Source organism: Rattus norvegicus, chromosome 6 (genome assembly GCF_021556685.1).
Source record: "Rattus norvegicus strain SHRSP/BbbUtx chromosome 6, alternate assembly SHRSP_T2T, whole genome shotgun sequence".
Lineage (NCBI taxonomy): Eukaryota > Metazoa > Chordata > Mammalia > Rodentia > Muridae > Rattus > Rattus norvegicus.
Genome location: NC_141539.1, coordinates 96,894,928 through 96,914,131, shown reverse-complemented (window position 1 = coordinate 96,914,131; position 19,204 = coordinate 96,894,928). Strand labels below are relative to the sequence as shown.

The window sequence follows — 19,204 nt, the reverse complement described above, 5'->3', positions numbered from 1 at the left end:
TCTCCTTCCCTGTTCCTATGGGTCTTAGATTTGTTCTTTTCACAGTATGCCTGGTTTCCTAGATGTCTTGTGCTAGCAGGGTTGTTTTGGTTTTTGTTTCTGTTTGTTTTTCACTTGACATTTTCTTTGAGGTATACATTTCTTCTATCATCTATGACTTGTACTCTGCTGGTGAGGCTTTTTGTGTTAGCCATTTCATCTCAGTCTGAGTTTTCTTTAGTGATCCTGTCTGTGTTTTTATGCTGATTCCTAGGCACCTGGGTTGGCGTCTTAATTTAGTGGGTATTTTGTTCTTTGGTTTGTGCTGCTTTCTTATGATCTTAGGAAAGTGTAGCAGCTGTGGGTTGTCTCACAGAGAGTACTTCTGGGTAGGTGGGTAGCAGAGAAGAATAAAGGAAGACTAGGAGAAAGACTGATGGGAGCTGTCAGAAATTGCCAAGGGAATCCTGTCCACACCAAGAGGTAGGGTCGCTAGTTAGTATGGCCTTATATTTTTTAAAACCTAGTTTTGATAAGGGTTCTTACATGCCTTAACCTCCCTTCTAGCCTACCATCCACCAGAAGTAGAGCAAAGGAGAGGTCAATAGGGCAAAGGAAGATATGGGCCTGTTTAGAAATGGTTCTTTGGAGTGAACTCAATCTATGCTGTCAGGATATCAGCAGTTGAGTTCCCACAAATCAGCAGCAGCAGCTCAACCCACTTGCACACAACATTCACGAAGCAGCAATGGCGGTTCAGTCCAGAAGAAACCTCAGACTTCAGAAGTGGCAAGAAGCCACCTGGACACTACCAGGAGCTCTCTCGTGTGTTTCTCTCTATGAAGTCACAGCAAATGATGACCAACAAAGAACAACAAGGTGAACCAACGCCATACAGCATCATCAGCGAAAACCAGTGTCAACGAAGCCCAACGATGACTACCAGAGAATGGTAAGGCACACCAATACCACACAGCATTGTCCACTGTCTGTTGAGTTCTACTTATACCCTTTTCATACATCTCAAGGTCTCACAAACATCCACTCTAGCAAAATATCACATGCCATTTTTCCAGGCTGCTTCCTGAAAAACACCATTTGTATGTTCTCAAAAAAAAAAAAAAATCCTCCCATGTGTCTGTTACAGCAAAAGTATCCTCTCATAAGACAGTTTCCAGAAAAGCATCACACAACACAACTGAGTCTCCAAAGAAACCAGAAACTTCCACTTCAACTTAGTTGGAGGTGTGGTGGGAAGAGGGCATCCTGTAGGTAGGTTGCACCAAAGCGAACAATAATCTGGAGGAAAGAGATGGGGAATCCTAGGTCTGAATCAATATTTGGAGTCTCTGGGGAATGGAGTTGAGGTCAGGGAGAGGGGATCCTGTCAGCAGGTTGTTATTGGGCTGAGGGTATTAATGGAGGACAGGAAGGGCCATGTTAAACACCTACTCCAATCCCTTCTAGGACCTGCTGGAGGTCCCAGTTAGAAAGTATTTCTAAGTATTGGTGACTGACACAGAGGAATGGTGTGGGCTAGGAAGGTGTGGGTGTTGAGGTGTCCACAGGGAAGAGGAAAGTTTGTTCCACACCAAAGTTTGGGAGAAAATGAAAGTAGGGTGGGGGAGATGCACCTGCGACTGGCTGCTCTAGGGATGGGGTGAGACTGGAGAGAATGTAACGGAGGACAGGAAGAGGGTCTATTCAGGAGGGAAGAGGGAGGAATAGGAAGATTGCCTATTTAGGACACACCCAGCCTGGTGTGTTCACCTGAGGTGTCATATAGAGAGTGCTTCTAAATACCAATGGTTAACACAAAAGGATGGAGAGAGGGTGCTAAGAGGGTCCACAGGAAGAAAGAAAGCTGCATCTGCACAAGGGTCAGTGTAATCCCCAGTAAATGTCACCCGAGTTGGATAATATCTCAATGTAGTTTTAATCTCCACTTCCCAGATGGCTCTGAACATTTTTCATGTGTGTGTTGGTAGTTCATATATTTCTTCTTTTGAAAACTAGTCAGTATATTTGCCCATGTTTTGACTGAGTAGTAACTTTTTGTCTATATGTTTTGGAATCATGTATAAAATCTAGATAAAAATCCCCTGCGGAATACATAGGGCATCAAGATTTCTTCCCTTTCTGTGGCTTGGCTTTTCACCTGCTGACTATTTTCTTGACTTTACAGAAGGATTTTCCCCCAATAATTTATTATATTTTATTCACTTTACATCCTGATCACAACCCCCTCCCTCCTCTCCTTCCAGTTTCACTCTTACAGCACCCCCCATTGTCCCCTTCCTCTTCTCCTCACATATCCCTGGGATATCTAGTCCCAGGCAGTTCAGGTAGGGGGGAAGGGGATCCAATGGCAGGGAAGGATTTTAGTTTAATGCAATCCCATGTGTCAATTCTTGGAGTCATTTCCCAAGCTATTAGAATCTTTTCAGGAAGTCTTCACCAATGCCTACACCTTGGTGGTTTTCCCTGGTACTTTCAGCATTTTGGGTCTTACACTAAGGGCTTTGGCCCATCTTGTGTTGATTTTTGTATAGAGTGAGAGGTAAGGACTTAGTTTCATTCTTGTGTGTGTGAGTGCCCAGTTGTCTCAGAGGCTGTTGAAGAAGCTGTCTTTTTGACAAATTTGGGTGGTTGTAACTATATGGGCTTCATTCTGGGTCTCTGTTGTGTTTAATTAGTCCATTTGTCTGGTTTTTGTGTGTGTGTGTATGTGTGTGCCAGTACCCAGAGAACAAAATCAAACCAGGACAACCCTAGGAGGGACAACACTATTTATTATAAGGGATCTATAGCCAGACAATGGTTCACACCTTTAATTCTAGCACTTGGAAGGCACAGGACTTTAGTGTCAACTCTTGGGAGGCATAATCTTTTGGTTTTCCTCTGACTCTCTAAAACTTTTCTTAAGGTATAAATATTATCTCAAAATCTATAAGATTTTTATGTGTCTACAAACAACAAAAACACTGCACCTACTGAGGTGACCATGAGATTTCTGCCCTTAAGTCTTCTTCTGTGTTGTGTTATACTTTTTTGGTATATGTTATGCTGAACCTGTCAAGGCCTAGAATAAATATTAAGGCTTAGATGGAATGTGAAGGCCTAGGTAACGCTTACCTGGCTAGCCTGCCACTGTAAGGAACCTTTCTCATGTTTCTGCTGTTCCTAGGAAACTTTCTAATGCCAAGATTGGTTACACATCCTGTCATGCTCTGTGCCCTTGGAAACCAATCACAATAAAGTCAATAGAACTGTCAATTAAATTGAACTCTTCTATTGCTGATGTAGGGTGTGCTAGACACAGTCAATATAAAGAAACACATGAATGAGATAAAGGGAGACAAGGAAAGAGAAAACGAAGGAAGCAATACTAAATGAAAGGAAAAGGCAAAGAATGCTATGGAGGGGGCAGGCAATAGAGTTAAAAGAAAAGAACACAGTTCCCCAATAGCAAAAAGAAAGTAATCAAAATCAGTTATGTATAATCCAAGAAGTAAAAGTAGAAACGTAATTTTTTTTAAAAAGCACTATTAAAAGCATAATTTTAAAGGCGGGAGGATTACAAAGAGAGAAAGCCAAAATGTTGGGGTTTGCTTTCTTGGTTCTCTAAAACTGGAGTCTGCCAGGTGGACATAGGAGTTGTCACTTAAACTTGGGGACTCCACTCTTTCTGACAGTTTACACTTGTGCGGAGCCTGAACTGGAGAAACGCCAAACGTTCACAGAGTTCCCTTCATTTTGGTAACTCCCTTTCTTTACTGGTGCTCTCTGCTATCACACCGATCTTTACTCTCTGTGAGGATTCACCCACCCTCCTGAGACTCCCTGATTCAAATGTCCCACGGCGGCCAGCGTTTTCACCAGAGGGTGTCTGCCAAGTGCACTGGGACTTGAGGAAGCACACACAACACTGAGATCTCTACGACAAACCAGTCTCCGTCTTTTAAAATTCACTCACGTCTGACAAGGTTCCAGGGGAAATAAGACAATTTACTGAGCTGCCATGGTCAGAGCCTCCGCGCCGGTAGGTCTGATATGCAACCTGGTCTCAAGAGGCCGATGAAACCGACAATTCAAAGAGAAGAGCAGAAAAAGGAGATTTATTCAGTGTGGGCATGTTGGGAAGAGGAACAACGTAGACCGCTGACCACTAACTAAGTCTATCTTTGGGTTTAGATGTAATTAGAAGGTGAGAATTGTACACAACTAAGCAGTCCTGGTCCCGCCCACGCCCATCAGTCTTCCCTACAAGGTGGTGTGGCGAGAGCCCAGTGAAACTTCTTTCCAGGAGGCAGGCTTCCCCTCCGGCCCGTACCAGGAACCCAGCCTTTGCCTTCTTCCAGTGCTAGACTCCTGATAAATTTTCAAGCGCTTGGAGTTCATTGTTTTAATTGTCTTATAACTAAAGGTAGGGCACACATCTTTCTCCTACCAGCATGGTTACAATTTAATTGCCTGAAATACTGCTACTTTCCAGAAGATGGCTCCATTATACAATTTTCAAAGCTGGAAACTTGTGAACCACTTGTAAAAGTGTGGTGCATTAAGCATTTTTAAATGTCCTTTAAACGTTAGTAAGGTTTTGTAGGGAGCCCTGGAGTCAACTCAAGACACCCCAAGACCAAATTCTCAGCGCAAAAAAGATTTATTTGCCCCAGAGGGACAGAAGGCAGGGATAAAGGACAAAGATGAGACAGAGGACAAAGGAGAAGAGGAAGGGAACAAGGAAGAAGGGAGAAAGGGGGAAAGGAAGAGGGGTAGGGGGTGTTAGACCCAGAGGACAAAGGACTGCCTCTGGATAAAGAGGAAACAGACCTGGCCCATAGGAAAATGGCAGTTTGTAAAGGTAAAAGAGGAAACTACATTAGGATGACGTGTTTAATTTTAATTGAGCATGATAATTAGGTGAGCCAAGGATGGCTTATGATTGCTGGACTTCTGTACTTTGATAGCTGGACCTTGGCAGTCAGCCTCAGGAGATGGAAGTGACCAAATAAGGGAATAGCTTGGGGGCATGCTTCAGGAATGTAGTCTAATGGGTTTAGCTAGGCAGAGGGAATGGGGAGCCGGGCAAGGCCTGCCACACCCAAGTTTGCCACGTCTGGGTGGCTAGAGTGCGTTCAGGTATATTTTTTAAAGATTTATTTTTTTTTAATTCTGTGTAAACGGGGGTTGGAGAAGACATGTGATGTACGGGTGCCCACGGGGCTCAGAAGAGGGCATTGGATTGCCTAGAGCTGGGGTACAAGCGTGGAGGAGAGAGGGTAACTCATGGGAGCCGTCTTCTCAGCCAGAGGATCAAACTCAGGCCATTCCAGACACCTTTATCTGCGGATCCATCTCACCAGCTCTGAGTTAGGTAATATAGTATAGATCATATCATTTTAAAATAGCCTACGTGTGCTGGAAATATTTTAATAGGAAATAACATTGAGTATATACATTAATATGCGTTTCAATTAAAATGTCTACTATAGTATATTGCTAATAGCAGGTTTTCTCGCACTCGATCCTTTGAAGGATAAGCATGGATACTGAGTGTTCAGTTCATGTTGTGCTTTAACTGATGACTTCATGTCCTTTGCTATGGGCAGCGCCTGTCATGGCAACTGAGAAACAGAGGTCAAGCTTCTCAGACTTAGAGAGCGGTATTGGGGTAGCCACTTAAGAGCATTTGTTTTGTGAAGCGTAATCTTTTCTTCAGAGATTGGAATGGAACGTTTGGCGTGGACAACATTTAGTGAATGCTGCTGTTCAGACCTTGGCTTAGACTATTTCATTCATTTCACTATCTGTGGCTTCCGTAGAGCGAGCAGTGTTCTTATCACATGGATAAAGCAAAGCGTCAGAGATGAAAAGAAATAGTTTGTTCAAGATTCCTTAGCTCGACAGTTGGAGAGCTTGGGTGTGCGGGCTGGTTTTATGTTAACTTGACAGAAGCTAGAGTCACCTGGGAGGAGGGATCCTCAGCTGTTGTCAAGCCTGTCGGCCATTTTCTTAATTAGTGGCTGACATTGGAGGGCCCAGCCCATTGTGGGTGGTGCCATGTCTAGGCTGGTGGTCCTGGATTCTATAAGAAAACAAGCTGAACAAACCAGGGGAAGCAAGCCAGTAAGCAGCACCCTCCATGGCCTCTGCATCAGCTCCTGCCTCCAGTTCCTGCCCTGCTTGAGTTCCTGTCCTGACTTCCTTTGATTATGAACTACGATGCAGAAACAGAAGCAGAATAACCCTGTCCTCCCAGCTTGCTTTGGTCAGTGTGTTTTGTCACAGCAGTAGAAACTAATAAAGACAGTGAGTAAGGTAGACATGAACTCACTGACCTTGCCCTCTGTGCCTAAAACTTAGGTCTCTTAGGAGTGTCCACTCCACCTGAGTCCACACTGCTTCCCTGACAGAACAACCACTCTGTTGACGGTAGTGAACCGACAACCTATATGAAAGCTTACATACAGACTCACCTCTTTGGAGAAACAACCTTCAAGGTCTCTGGGAAGGGGAAGTTGGCCTTTCAGACTTGTATTAGCACTGAACAGACAGACAATAGACCACACAGACTATTAGAAAGTAGGAAGGGTCAGGTGCTTGGAGATCACCAAAGTAAGGCCAGGGCAGAAGGAGAGTGTTTCAGTTACTGGTCCTTATTTTAATGACACAGGACAACCTTGTAAGGGTGACTAGGGAAGAGTCAAGTAAATACAGCATCTTGTGGGCTTGGTGGGATGTATTAAGAGCAGGAATACAAACACAGCCTCATGGAAACCTGCTACTTCTCCTTCTCTGCTAAGCATGGCCTGAGGTGGGGCCATGGAAGGTCTCTTATGATCAACACTGTGGGGTGAGAAGAGAAGGGAGAGGAGAGAGCAGAGGAAATTAATGAGGGGGAAGAAGAGAATGAGGAGAGAGGAAAACAAAGAGTAATTAAATGGGAAAGAGTGGGGTAGGGAAAGAGGGGGAGAGAGAGGGGGAGGGGGGAGAGGGAGAGAGCCAGAAAGTGGAGAATCAGATGATCAATGAAAACTGAACATTTACATCTTTGACACACAGCTAGTTTTTTGGTTCTCACATTTGAGGCAGTCTCACTGTGTAGTGCAGGCTAGCCTCAGCCTCACTTGGACAGGAATCCTCCTGTCCCTGTGTTCTAAGTGCTGGAGTTGCACTCACGCCCTGCCGTGCATTGGGGCATGAGTGCCCCTTACTGTGATCACTAAGCCGTTGTGCTAGGCTCTTACACCAGCACCTCCCCTGTGGAAAGTGACAAGTCTTTTGGAGCAGATAGGTTGAGTGGAGCATCATGTGCTGACTACAGGACAGTAGGTTGCAGATTCATTCTCAGCTCCTTCCGTTGTTTTGGGTTCTCCATAAATTCAATCCATAAACCCAGCTAAGTAGACACAAACTATGCTAGACTATTAAAATGCACCATTATCTCAAAAAAAACCCAATTTAATTTTATTTGTTCTTTGGCTTGTGTGATTTAGCTAATATTTTTTGCATTACTGAATGTCTACATAGTTTTAAAGAGCTGATAAAAAGCTATTTGTCCATTTCTATACAGCCTACCCAATCAGATCATGTATATAAAAAGTATTGCTTAAACATGTAGGGGGTAAGGGATGGGAACCAGAGTCAAGACTGCTTTTTGATTTAAGTTGATGATCAGGATAGATGCAAGACAAAGTAATGTGCAATGGAGAATTCAGTGCTGGATACAGCGTGAGGTGGATGAGCTGAGACTTGATCTATCTTTTAAAAAGTCGGATGTTCACATGTACTAAAGCATTCAAACAGGAACAGAGGTGAACTTGAGGTCAGTGCTGACAAATGATTTCTAAACAGTTTCCAGATTAATTCTTTGCCTTTGTGTGCCAAAAACGCTAATCAGTTTTGTTCACTTTTAAATTATCAAACTGCATGTGTGACAGTCAAAATATTTGACAATCAGTGTGGCAGTGACACAGACATGGGCGTTATACCCTCAAATGTCTTTTTTTTTTTTTTTTGATGCATTCTGTCTGAAGAAATATTCACCCTAATTATGGGGAAATTGGTGTGTGAATAAAAGGTAATTCCAATTCCTTCTGATCTATTAAGAGTTTAGATTTGGGGGAAACAGTATGACCAACTACTTCCAGAGATAAGATAGCTGAGGTGAACAAGAACATCCTTGCTGGGCTTGACTTCCATATCTGGAGAAGTTCTCCACACTGCTACAACCCTGTGATGAAGTTCTGATTGTTCTTGTGTTGAAGAGATGTCGAGGGTATAGTTTGAAAGAATTGCCTTTGTTTAACTATACAAGGGTATATCAATAATCATAGTAGGAGACCTCTTCCCCAGTGGAGGGGAATGCAGACTATGGGCCCTTGGGTGCTGGCTTCTCCAAAGTCAGAGCACACCTGTGCTTTGGATTGCTCTTCTAACAAGAAGAGTTCTTCAAGAGGCAGGACTGATGTTACAATGGAGAGGAAGAGAAGTGGACTCCATGTTGCCCGTTGAAGCATTTCTTAGCACCAGCCTACCTAGCCTGGAGGGAAAGGGCAGCTCTTAGCCTTGAGGAGAGTTCAGACTGCACAGTGATGAAGAAATGGGCCGTTCCTGTAGAGAAGCCACCTAGACCACTGGAAGTCCTTGTAGAAAGAATCTCTTATAAATATCACCTGTCAATAAAAAAGCTGATGGCCAATGAGCTTAGGTAGGAGATAGGAGGTGGGACACTGACAGGAAGTGAGAGGATTCTGGGAAATAGAGATAAAAGAGAGACAGGGGAAGGGGTAGGGGAGCAAGAGAGACACACTTGGAGATAGACCAAGAAGACAGACATAAGACAACAGAGAGACAGAGCTGACGCTAAGAAAGAAGTGGGCCAGAACTGAAGGGGAGATAATTAGTCACATGGTAGACATAAAAGTGTTTAAATGGGTTAAATAAGTTATGAGCTAGTCAGAAAATGAGCCAAAGCTTATGGCCTAAGCATTTAGTAATAACTAATTAATCTCAGAGTCATTATCGACGAGAACTAAGGGACCAGAAGAAAAAACGGATTTAAAAATTATTTTTACAAGTCCTGGCAAGCACAAGGAACATCCAGAGTGAGCACTAATGGAGATGGAGAGTGTGTGTTACAGCCTTAAGGTCATCCGTAACTGTGGAGACTTTCTAGGTAGGAGACCACCACCAAGAGGAAGCTTTGATCCAAGATGGTTATATGTGCACAGTAATGAGGAGTGACCATAACGCCTTATTAGGCCAGTGCCTTACCGTTGACCTATACCCCCAGGCCTGGTTTTACTTGTAATTTTTGAGACAGTCTTCACTGATTTGCTCAGGCTGGCCTTGTGTTCTTCCTTCCTGGGCTTCCTAACCAGTAGAGATTGCAGACCTGGGTCTACCAGATCCTGCAGTGTGATTGTGCAAACAAAGCCAATGGCTCAGGTACCGCACGAGGCACACTGTGGTGGGTGATGTGATATTCCGTCCACACACACCCTTCTGAACCAACACCCTAATTCATCGGCTACCACAATTATTGCTTCTTGATGATGCCAAGCAAACCCTTTTCCAAGAATCATCACCCATTGGAATAAAATTCTTTCTTTATGCCCACGTCCAATGTGAAACTCATATCCAATGACTGGTCCATGTAAGGGTATGTAGATAATTTGGGGACATTCACAAAGGCCATCCCAGTTCCTGGTGGCAGGAGCCGAGGTCCTCTTTTAACAATGTCATCCACAGTTCAACTCAATTTAGCAAATCCGGCTTCCTACACTCATTTTTATTCTACAATAAGCCTCCTGTGTACAGAAATATCTGCTGTGTGTTTTTCCTATGAAACATAAGGAAGTTTCCTAGTAGGCATTTTTAAAGTCTGCATTAAAAGTATGCTATAATTATGTTAAATATCAAACCTCATGAAAACAAACATTGTATTTGGCAGCAGAATAATATTTGGCAATTACTTTAATTTTATCTCTATTTTAAGTAATTAATATGTGCTTAGCTAAATAAAAAGACTATTTTTTGTTCTTTTCAGAACATTTGAGGTTCATAAAAAGCATCATCGATGGCAATAAACTTTTACTCTGCCATGTCTTAAATTTATCTCCTACAAACTTTTAGGTTAATTTTGTAGTCCTGAGACACCTTAAGCTTTGCTGCCTTCCAACTTCATGTTTTTGATGGTCTGACTTAGTTTTCTTTTTTAAAGATTTATTTCACTGTATATGCATGCTTGTCTGCACATGCACCCCATGCATTCGGGTGACCCTAGAGTCCAGCAGCAACCACTGGGGCCCCTAGAACTGGAGTTACAGCTGGTTGTGAGGTTGTTTTCTCATCTGATGATTTTGAGGTCATTGCTGGAAACAAATGGGTCATGGTTATGGAATTTTATTGATAGGCTCTGTGCCACCAAGGGGAATAGATTTATTCCTTTTTCATTCCCAAACTGGGTTACCGTAATGCCAAAGTAAGTTTTAAAACAGAGCTAGACAGACAGGAGGCTTCTGGTGCTGCTCTGTCTTGGTCTGTCTCTGTCTGTCTCTGTCTCTCTGTCTGTCTCTGTCTGACTTTCTGTCTCTGTCTGTCTCTGCCTGTCTCTCTGTCTCTGTCTCTCTGTCTCTGTCTCTCTGTCTCTGTCTCTGTCTGTCTCTGTCTCTCTGTCTCTGTCTCTCTCTGTCTCTCTGTCTCTATCTCTCTGTCTGTCTCTGTCTGTCTCTCTGTCTCTGTCTGTCTGTCTCTGTCTCTCTGTCTCTGTCTGTCTGTCTCTGTCTCTCTGTCTTTGTCTCTCTCTGTCTCTCTGTCTCTATCTCTCTGTCTGTCTCTCTGTCTCTGTCTCTCTGTCTCTGTCTCTCTCTCCCTCCTTCCCTCCCTCTCAGTTGTTTTCTGGGCGTTTTGTATTTCCTAGTGGATTTTGGAGTTAACGCCTCAGTGAGTCCCAGGTGAGATTGTGGTAGAGATTTAATTGATTCTGTAGATTAATTTAAGCCTGTTACCATCTTACTGCTAGTCTTACTCAGTGAACCTATCTCCTTCTTTCAAGTGTCTCTTCACCGGTTTCAACAAGTCTTCACAGTTTTCAGATAGAAGTTTAAAATTGTTTTCAGTTATATCTGCTCCTAATTATCTCATTCCGTTTTTCTGTTTTTTTCTTTTTGGATGCGATTGTAAATGGAATTACCCTTAATTTGCTTTGACTCTTTGTTGCCAGTGCACGTCAATACAACTGAACTCTAGGTTGACCTTTAATCTGCAAGCTTGCTGAAGCTTTTATTAGTTCTGGTAACTTTCAAAGGAGGATGTATTGGTTTTTGCATGTTTGTGTGAGAGTCCGCAAATATGCCTGTGTGACACACCCGTGCCTGCGACCTAGAGATCCAAGTGAGCACTAGGACCAAAGTCACATTCCTCTCCTCGGTGAGAACCTCAAGTGTTCTTAACAGCCATCTGCCAGCCCCTGGAGTGACATTTGAGTGAATTTCTTTGGTGGGTTTGTTGTTTGTTTGTTTTTGGGAGATGGGGTTTTTCTATGTAATAGCCCTGACTATCCTGGACTTTGTAGACCAGACTGGCTCCTAACTCACAGAGATCTGTCTCCTAAGGCTGGAGTTAAGGATTTGAGCCACTATGTTCAGCCTGTTTGTTTGTTGTTAAAGCAACCCTAGCTGGCCTGGGACTATCTAAACCAGGCTAGCCTCAAACTCAGAGATTCATGTCTTTGCCTCCAGAATGTTGGAATCAAAGATGTTAAAGGTGTGTGCTACCACACCCAGGCCTTATATATACACAAAGTCATGTTATCTGCAAGCAACACTTAGTTAACTGGTCCTCTCTGATTGGGTGCCTTTTATTTAGTTTTTAATATCTGAATGCAGTGAGTGCTCTATCTGGTTTCTGCTACTTTGTGGGTTCTTTGTTTTCTTACCCTTTATCCCACTAGTTTCATCCCCTATCACTAGATAGGAGATAAAGAAGGATAGATGGAGGGAGGGAGGGAGAGAGAGATCCCTCAATCTAATTTCTTTCCTCTTGTTTCTTCTTTAAGCACGACTACTAACAAACCACACACAAGTTCCCTGACTGACCACCAACCACCAACCATGCCTCTCTCAGGGCCTTAGCATTTATTTATACGCCCTCTGAAAAGTTCCCAGAATTCCAAACATACAATTTCAGGAACTATCTGCGGCTGACAAAACTACGCCTCTGCCAGAGCACTAGGCAAATCATAGTTAGCTGCTGTGAGCAGTCCAAAGCAACCCCATATCCCTACACCTGGGGTTAAAGCAAAAAGCACATTCTTACAGTATTTCTGTGTTAAAAAAAAGAAAAAGAAAAAGAAAGAAACATTCCAGGACCCTCACTACATATACAATGTGCTGCTTACAGTGTTCGAAACAGCAAGAGTAAAGCAGTCGTCCCTGCCTTGTTTCTCGTCTTAGGGTGCACGTGCAGATTTCCTGTGGCGAAGACAGCCTTGAGTGTTTAGCGCATATCTTTCCTCACCGTGTGTAAGCGCCCTTGACTCCCTACAATTTTTACCATGGAAGGGCTCAGCTAGTATAATTATTTTAGACATTTGCTTAAGTGATTGTGTATTTTGTCGCATGTTCTAATAACACGATTGGCATAGTTTTGGATGTTACTCCAACCGCACATTCCTGTGGTAAGAACTGTGAAACAAAGACAATGGTGATCGATACTGTACCATTGAATTCTCTGTTTCCCACTTGGATCTCGATCTTTTCTCTGTCTGTTCTCAGCGCCAGTTTTGGCACATTTGTTTGTAATTGCTACATCGTTCTGCTGGATTAACCCTCTCATCATTGCTCCAGCATAGCTTAGATGCCTGAGAAGCAAATCGACAGATTCCTCAGATAACTTGCAGGGAGTCTGCTTCTGCTGAACTAGATCTTCCCGCCGACTTGAGGAAAGTGCAGTTTAAGCAAGCGATGGAGTTCGGGAGAGAAACGGGTCTCGGAAAGGGTCTCCGAAAGAACGCTGCGGGTCTCCGTGTCAGTCAGGATGTCTTCCGCTGCAAGAGATAGCTACCTCAGTTTAAAACAGCTTAGAGGATAAGCATGGGCTCTTCATTCATTTATCTAATGGGAAGGTCAGACTGTTTTTTGTCAACTCGAGTCCCTTGTGTGGAGCACTGAGCAGAGACGCTGGTTTGAATGGCTGTTTGCTTGGTTCTCCCAAGAACAGTGCCTGGTAAGCTACCACGAGTGAGAGCCAAGGTCACTTGCTGCATATAGAGTATGGCTTAGGGCTGCTAGGGCTGCACCATGGGCGGACTGTCTCCAGACTGGCTTCTGTTTCAAATAGGAGCAAGATCAGCGATACAAAGGCAACAGTTTTTCCCCAGCAGCCATTTAGCAAATGTCCGGAATTCCACCCTGCTGGTCAATGTGAAGTCATGTGTCCCCCCTAATCAATGTATGTGGGAAATTTAGGCGCACTGCTGGATCTGGGCGTGAAATCACCCCCTCCCAACCCTAAGTTATACCAAGGGGATGGGAAACTGGTATCAGAGAGATACCACAATGCTTTCTGAATTCTTCTTTAGATAAAATGTCAAATCACAGAGACCAGTAACTGGCTTTGTAATTGTGACAAATCCCAGGACTTGCCTTGGTGTTTCTCCTTTTCAATAGTAGTAAGGAAGTAAAAACTACCTCCTTGTGCCAAAATAAAGTGATGCCCAGCATATCAAACCAACAGATCATTACTTTCCTCCTTTTACTGAAAATATTATTTTTTCATACAATATATCCTGTTACAGTTTACCCCACCTCTGTCTCACCCACTCCTCCCTCCTCTCCCCTCCCATCCAGATCCACTCCCTTTCTGTCTCTCATTAGAAAAGAACAGGCTTCTAAGAGATAACAAAATATACCAAAATAAAGTATAGTCAGATAAAACAGAAACCATCACGTCCAGGTTGGACATGGCAGACCAGCAGGAGGTTATTTTATAACCACGTTACACAATTACAATTAGTTGCTTGCCAGTCTCTGAAATTCCCTTTGTGTTGCTGAGCACTGCCCATGGCCCAGTGCAGGCAGCTTCATGAAACTGGAAAAAACAAACAACAGTAGCAACAGCAATGCCCCCAGCCCCATCCCACCCATTAATCTGAAGGGATCTGGAGGTCCCCTCTGGCCACTGGTTGCATGATAACAGGGTCATTGTCAGGCAAGGACATATTTCAGGATCCGCATCTTCCTTAGCTGAGTGTGAACTTCCAAATCCAGGTGAATTTGATTCTAGGACGATGAACAAACATGGAGACTCTAATGGCATTGCTGGATTTAACCTTTGAAGCTATTGGAGGACAGTGGGTGGTAGGGAGGAAACTTGCATGTTCAAAATGTCAAGAGGATAAATCTAGAGATGATACCCTGTCATAGAAAAATGGAAGAGTTTGTTTTTTAAATAGCTGGCAGATGAACATTTAGAAAAATAAGGTTAGTCAAATTATCTTCATTTTGAATGTATTATATATGGGAAAGTCGTACCTACAAGGCATTGTGATACCTTGGCAAGTCACTGATGCAGTGTGTGTGTGTGTGTGTGTGTGTGTGTGTGTGTGTGTGTGTGTGTGTGTGTGCGTGTGTGTTCATGTGTGTGTGTTCATGCATGTGTGTTCATGTGTGTGTGTTCATGCATGTGTGTTCATGTGTGTGTGTTCATGTGTATGTTCATGTGTGTTTGTGCGTGTGTGTGTTCATGTGTGTTTGTTCATGTGTGTTCGTGAGTGTGTGGGGCCTGGAACTTAATATGTAGCCTAGAATCCCCTTAAACTTGTGATCCTTATGTCCCTGAGTGCCTAGTGCTGGGGTTACAGACTTGAACCACCACACTTAGTTTATGTGCTGCTGGGGCTTTGTGTACGCCAGGCAACCATGCTATAAACTGAGCTACCTCCCCAGCCATCAGACTAATACCTCGGTACAATTAAACAGAAGGAAGGATGCTCACACTTATGCTCTGGTTCTAATTTCCTGTTGCTGCTGTATGGAACCAGCTACCACAAACCATGATTTAAAACATTACAGCAACACACACCAAATCTTTTCTCATGGGTTGGGAGGTCATAAATCAAAAATGAATCCTGTAAGAATAAAACCTAGGTGATATATAGGTCTGACCCCTTCTGAGGGCTTCTGGTGTAAAGCCATTCTGGCTTTCAGGGGTGGCCAGCATTTTTTCACTTACAGCCAACTCATTCTAGTCTCTGTTTTCATTATCAAATTGTCTCCTCTTCTTTCTGACCTCACTCTTCCCATAAGTAAAAACCCTCACGATTGTGTCTGGTCTATCTGGAGAATCCAGAATCTTCTTCCTGTCTCAAGCTAAATAACTAAGTCACACATGCAAAGTCCCATTTACCACACAAGGTCTTCAGGATTAGGATGGGGGCCTTAATTCAGCTTACCACAGTAAGCAACACGTATTTAGAAATCATGTCCTAAATTATCTTACATACTGAGGAGGGACATGCCACCAACCAACGAACAGCCTCTTGTTGCTATTCTTTGTATCTACTGCTTAGTTTCTCTGTCACATGACCTAAATACCTATCCAGCTTAAAGAAGGCATAACCTTGAAAAGTAGGCCTAGTCCAGCACTGAACCTGTGCTGATTTGTGGTATCAAATCAAGTGAGTATTTTGACTGAATTGGAAGAAAGTTGAGCTTTAGAAAAGGTGAATTTGACTTTGGCATTTCTTCACAAGCCTGCAAAAGATGATCCAAGGGAGGCAGGAAGGCAGACTGGTTCAACATGAGTTAGTAGCCAGTGTTGGTTCAAACTTCAGGAGCCTGACCCGAAATGGTTAATTTTAGGCATATTTAAGCACAGCACAATTTGTTGAAATTTTTTGTTCTGGCGATAATGCAATCTTGCATGCACAGCAAAGCATACATACATCTCTTTGATTAGACGTTATTACATTGAAACTCCTTGTGAAGTACAAGTAACACCTTCCAGAATGATAGGTTTTATAGATTGAGAAAAACAAACTTAGGATAAGGTCTGGTCTCAAACCGCACAAAGCAAACAGCACCAGACTAGAAAGCATGTCTGTTCCCAGCATTCTGGGCAGATAACAGGTCCTGCATCCCTTCCTTTGAAGGGACAACCCCATAGCTTAACATTCCAGGTTTCCCTAGTGCTTACCTTTGCACCCTACATAATGGGACAGACTGGCTGTCTTTGGAATGATTTGTCCTTCTAGTGTGTCCATGGTAAACCATGGGCTAGTAGCACAAACAGCATAGCTGTATGGAGTTGTCAGACTCATAGATAGATCATAGAGAGGGCATATTTATGATGAAAGAGTATTACGAAATCATACATTTCCATGCATTTGTAAGAAGTAGCATTTCCATGTGCCTTTTGCTTTTGTAGGTTTTGCCCAATTGCAGTAGCGTATGAAAGGACAGTATAACACTACAGCCAGGATAATGGTGCCGACATACACAAGATGGAAAATATTGTCATCTGCAAACTCCCACAATTTGCTCTCTTGTAGCCATCATCAGCAAACTCCCACAATTTGTAGCCACGCCCACTTCCCATTCCAACTCTCAGCCCCCAGGGTTGCAAATCTTTTCTCTGTTTCTACCATTTGTTATTTGAAGAATGCTACACAAATAATGTAACACAGATGCAACCTTTTGACATTGGCTTTATAACACAACATAACTCTACGGAGTCTCCTTCAGATGTTTTTCATGTATCAGTAACAGCTCCTTATGACGGCTGAGTAGTATTCTGCCATGTGGACATACCACAGTGTATTTAACCATTCTTCCATTGGATGACATCTAGTTCTCAATGGGAGCCCGTACACGTGGGGCTTGTATCCACACTCAGGTCTAACTTTCTGTTCAAATAGAAGTTGTCTTTGCCCAGAGAAGATGTCCAAAAGTACAACGGTGCTTCTCAGTCAATGTTTGGTATTTCTAGGAATTGCCAGCCTGTGTTTCAGGATGGCCATGCTACTTCATATTCCCTCATCAGGAGGGAATATGGAGGTTTCTGCCAGTCCTTAGCAACATTTCGACTTCTCGTTCTTTTTTGACTTGAACAGTGGTGGTTGGTGTGCAGTGATATTTCACTGTGGTGATTTTTAATTTCCCCAGTACCTGGTGATGACTCTGGTCTTTCCTTATCTCACCCATTACCGTTAGTGCGCCTCTGGGGCTACGATGGTGAGGGCACAGCGACCGCAGGAGTCCCATAGTCTGCGCTAAAGTTGCCCCAATTCTCCGTCTTAGAGCCTGGGCTTCTGAGCCACTTCACTTGAACAAGCTCTCCTTCGTTACAAGTTAAACGTGTGCAAAATGCTTTATAGGAATCACTATTTTGGGTCTGAAGAGATGACTCAGCGGTTAAGAGCACTGGCTGCTCTTCCAGAGGACCTGAGTTCGATTCCCAGCAACCACATGGTGGCTCACAACCATCTGTAATGGGATCTGATGCCCTCTTCTGGTGTGTCTGAAGACAGTAACAGTGTACTCATATACATTAAATAAATCTTTAAAAAAAAAGAAATCACTATTCTAGCATTTTGAACTATCCACTAGCATTTTAAAATTGTTTCTTTAATTTTTTTATTTATTGGTTGACAGTTTCATATATGTATGTTGGAGTCCCACTCACCTCTTCCTTTTATTTTCTTTATTTTTTCAACATAATGTTTTTATTGATTATTTTGAAATTTCACAAAATGCAGCCTGATCACACTCACTTCCCAGTGCCCCCATGTCTGCACCCTACCCTGTGGCCTCTCCTCCACAAAGAAAAGATCCCTAAGTCCAATGTGTGTTGCTTAAATACTCGCTGGATCATGGTCAAACTCCCAGTGGCCAGTCCCTTAAAGAGAACTGAGTCCTTCCTCACCCAAACCCCCTTCAGAAGCCATCAGTTGTGGAGAGGTTCCCTTCAGCATCCTTATCAAAAATTTTAAGAGTTCTCTTCCATGGCTTCTTATCTAGGTTGTTACTTTTGGGGGGGAGGGGAGGGTTTGTCACCAAAGCCTTTCATGCTCTTCATCTTCCAGAAGGGCAAGTAGCTTGGGCTGCAGCCACAGTCACTCTATGGTGGGGGCTGGTCAGCAGGCATAGGATTGGCCCTAGTCAGTAATAGCATCTGGTCCTGCAGGACTGGGTCCTCAGCAGCTTGTAGATGAAGTAGATGTCGGGGCAGAACAACTCAAAACACTGGATCTGAACCCAGACGGCATCACCCCTGGTCAGCCAGGACCCACCCTGCAGGCCTCCTGGGTAGTGTCCCTAATTTTATTTATATATAAACCTCTGAGCCATCTCTCCAGCCCCCATACAAATGACTTCTCACAACTCCAGGCAAAACGTATTTAGAATTGCATATTCCCTGGCATCTCTCATGGTACAACAGAAGGACTGCCAGAGATGTGACACACCTGAGGGTGGTGGTGGTGGGGTGTAAGTGTGTAGCCAGACTGTTGCTAACTTGCTTAGTGGTTCAGCTTGCTAGAGTAAGGCCATCTGAGGTGACAGCCTGCAACAGGACATGAGCCAGTGTAAGCTACATCCTCCCAGAGGGCTGAAAGATGGACGTTACTGCCCCCCAGTTCCCAGGGGACAGCAAAACCTTCCCAACAGTCTCATGAGGCAACTGGGACTCCCAGCTGCCCTGGCACGTATGAACGGTCACTCTCTGGAGAAGCATGAACTGGCCACAATGGGACATTTTTCTCTTATGTTATCATCCACCCTCGTTTTTTTCTGCTGGGAAATCTGTGAAAATTCCAAGATAGGTCTGGTAGGGGACAAAAAAGCAAAATATGCGCACGTCTTCATTTTGCACTCAGACCTTCCCTAGGTATTGCAGTCTCAATAGTGACGGTTGAGGGGCTTCATACATGGTGGTCAGAAGGATCTCTGGAGAAGTTCCATTCGCATGTGTATGCTGGCTTCCTTCCTCCCCATGTGTGGTAGAATTAGCTTGGAGTCATCTCGTTTGGAGTAGCCATGTTTTATGCTCCCGTTGGAACCTGGGTTCAAAAGCATAAATGCATGTATAGGAAAAGCACTCACTTTAAGGCATAGCTCAGCTACTGCTGACTAGCCCAGAGGGACAGACGGACTTGGGTTGCCTCAGTTCACGCATCACTGGATTCTTCTTTATGGGCCCAGCCAGAAGTCTAACAAAA

General features: G+C 43.6%; 1 long non-coding RNA gene across 1 annotated transcript in view; it reads left to right on the top strand.

Annotated features, from left to right (window-relative positions):
- The first annotated feature begins 5,044 nt into the window (after nucleotides 1–5,044).
- LOC148005304 (uncharacterized) overlaps nucleotides 5,045–19,204 on the top strand; it is a 65,632-nt gene continuing 51,472 nt past the window's right edge. The window contains exon 1 of the long non-coding RNA XR_015623112.1: nucleotides 5,045–5,121. This is a non-coding gene — a long non-coding RNA (uncharacterized LOC148005304). The remainder of the gene's footprint in view (nucleotides 5,122–19,204) is intronic.